This window comes from Chenopodium album, chromosome 13 (assembly GCF_948465745.1).
Source record: "Chenopodium album chromosome 13, dcCheAlbu1.1, whole genome shotgun sequence".
NCBI classification, from domain to species: Eukaryota; Viridiplantae; Streptophyta; class Magnoliopsida; order Caryophyllales; family Amaranthaceae; genus Chenopodium; species Chenopodium album.
This window is the reverse complement of record NC_137846.1, coordinates 41,550,152-41,553,146: the sequence shown is the minus strand read 5'-3', so window position 1 is coordinate 41,553,146 and position 2,995 is coordinate 41,550,152. Positions and strand designations below refer to the sequence as shown.

Genomic DNA, 2,995 nt, shown 5'->3' with positions numbered 1-2,995 from the left:
AGAAGAGCAATTCACCCCCAAACTCCCCTGTGCGCGGGCGCGCAACACTGTGAGAACCCGCGCAGGAATGCTCCAAGAACATAACACAAAAGGAAGATTTTGTGCGCCTTGTGCGCGCTTTGTGTGCGGGCGCGCGACCTTGATGTGTGCGGGCGCGCAGCCCTGGGAGAACCCGCACAAAACAGCAGCAGAAGCAGAACCAAAACAGAAAGTTGTGTGCGCCTTGTGTGCGGGCGCACACTCTTCAAGCGCGGGCGCGCAGTATTGCTGGGAGAAGGCGCGCATCCATGGGTCTAATTTCCCGTACCCACATATCTGCGAGGGCGCACGCACAACTTCTGCGCGGGCGCATAGTGTTTGTGCGCGGGCGCGCACCGCTGAGTTGCAGTCTTTTTATTTCGTATTTTTGTATCTTTTAAAGGACCTATATATATAGGTCGTAGGGAGATTAGTGGAGCATCTATCATTACTTAGAAACATTTTAGCCCTAATCTAGAGAGAGAAAACTCCATTAGTAGAGAGAGAAAGTGTGGATTTCCATTGATGAACTTGGATATTGAAGAAGGAGCTTGATTGAATCTTTGTAAATCTTCATCTTCAATTAATGAGCAATTTCTTACTCTCTTTCTTTACTTTTGTACTTAGTTTTGTTTGCTTATTTTGATTTTCCTTCTTTGCTTATTGATCATGTTGATGCTTATTGATTTGATGATTGATATTGTCTTCAATATGATTTGTGAGTAGTCACCTAGCCAAGGGTGTGGGGATGGTGTAGTTGTTAATTGATTCATGCTTATGATGTTGGGGTTATGTTAATGGTGATTAAAGTCTTTGTATGTTTGATATTCTTTAATCTTCTTGCAAGTGCACATTGTTAGTTGATTAAAGGTGAATCTTTGCTAACAAGAAACGGAAGTTGACTTAGTTAAGGTTCATTGTTATCGATATTTCATTGATTGCACCTTCTAATATTTGGTTCTAGTGTGGAAACATAGAGGCTATGTTAGGAGAAATCGATTAACCCCGAAGGCGGTTAGATTGAGCTTTATTTCGATATTCTTGCATGCTTAGTTTACCATTGCTTTGCTTCCGTGTTATTTCATGATCAAATGGAAACTACATCTACCTACTTCCCTTGGTGTTTAGTTATATTGATTTTTAATCATTCTTAATCTTTAGTTTAATCTCTTAGTTAATCACACTTCTTGTCCCGAGGTAGCTTAAGTCTTAAGTAGTGAATGTGGTATTTATGCATGTCTCCTTGTGGTTCGACCCCTATGCTTTCCTTATACTTGTATTAGGTTTGTTTAGGTTATATAAATTGTATATGATCTAGGGATAGACAATTGACGACGCGTTTATTCCCTTGTCAAATTGGCGCCGTTGCCGGGGAAGACGGCTTCCATTGCTTTTTCATTACTTTATTTGAGACTATCTCATTCCTTGTTTGTTAGTATTTGCTACTACTTGTTACTTGTCAGTGCTTACGTTCTCCTTAGCTTTGTTGTATGAACAGAGGATGAACCCGCTCAAGGTCTTTGATTCCCATCGATCCGGAGCTAGAGAGATCTTTGTCCTTACTTCGAAGAGAAGCAAGAGCGAGGAGTAGAAATTCTCACACCCCAACGAAAGAAGGAGTAAGAGAATTGGAAGATACTCCACCATCTTCACCCTCAAGTGAAGACTTAGATAGCTCTAATTCACCTCGGAAATCAACCCCTTTTCAATCTTTAAATCCGAAAGTGAAGAAGGTTCTAAAATGGGAGAGAATATACCTATGAGTCGTCTTGGGGTTCCCGAAGCCTTTTGAGCACAAAGTGGGATCCTAACTCCTACCACTCAAGCCAACAATTTCGAAATCAAGCCCAATTTGATTGCTTTGATAGAGAGGAAACAATTCTCGGGTGGAAAATTTGAGAGCCCTCATGAGCATTTAAAAGAATTTGAGAAATATTGTGACACAATCAAAGCCAATGGGGTGACTCAAGAGTACATCCGCCTTAAGATGTTTCCATTTTCTTTAATTGGGAGAAGTCTAGAATGGCTAGAGAAGGAGGTGCCCCCTAACTCTCTCACAACTTGGGATCAAGTAACTACGGCTTTCTTGAGGAGATTTTACAACCATAGGAAGACCGCCGAGGCTCGGTCTTTGATTCAAGGTTTTCGCCAAAAGAGTGGTGAGACTCTAAGTGCGGCATGGGACCGGTACAAAGAGCTTCAACGTCAATGCCCACATCATGGGATACCCAAGTATCAACTCATCCACACTTTCTATGGAGGTCTATCACCTCAAGGGAGAACAAGCCTAGATGCCGCCGCCGGCGGTCCAATCATGAACAAAGGAGAGGATGAAGTGGAATGCATCATAGAGGAGGCCGCAAAGCATTATGATGATTGGTATGAAGGAGAAAGGGAGGCCACTTCTAGCAAGGGTGTCTATGCATTGGAGCAAGCCAACGCAATCAACAACCTTTCTTCCCAAATCTCCAAGATGGCCAAGCAAATGGACGAAATGATGAAAGAAAGGTCAAACCCTCATGGTAATACCTCCACTTCAACCAAGGGAGGCAATGGTATGACTACTCTTTCCCCCTCTTCTTATAATAAAATGCCTCAAGGATGCATGTTTTGCTCAAATTGTGAAACCTATGATCATGATACCTCCCATTGTGTGTATGCTTGTGAAGTTCAAACCCCTCCCTATGAACATGATGATAATGTAGAAGATGTCAATGTTATGAATGTTGCTCCTAGAATGGAAAATGTAGGGAACTTGAGGCCAAACTCCAATCAAATGGGGAATTGGAATCAAGGTGGAAACCGTGGTTGGAACCAAAGTGGTGGTGCTTATGGTAACCAATACCATGGTGGGGGAGGCCCTTCCAATTTCAATGGAAGAGGCTACTCTAACCAAAGGGGGTATGGTTATCAAAACCAAAAACCCAACTCCCGATACCATGACCATCAAAATCAAAATTTTGGTGATCAAGGTAAC

The 2,995-nt window shown here is 42.5% G+C and overlaps 1 non-coding gene across 1 annotated transcript; it reads right to left on the bottom strand.

Annotated features, from left to right (window-relative positions):
- Positions 1–2,138: 2,138 nt before the first annotated feature.
- LOC145577215 (small nucleolar RNA R71) lies at positions 2,139–2,244 on the bottom strand. The gene has a single exon (XR_014098684.1). It is a non-coding gene; the product is annotated as a small nucleolar RNA R71 (small nucleolar RNA).
- Positions 2,245–2,995: the final 751 nt, after the last annotated feature.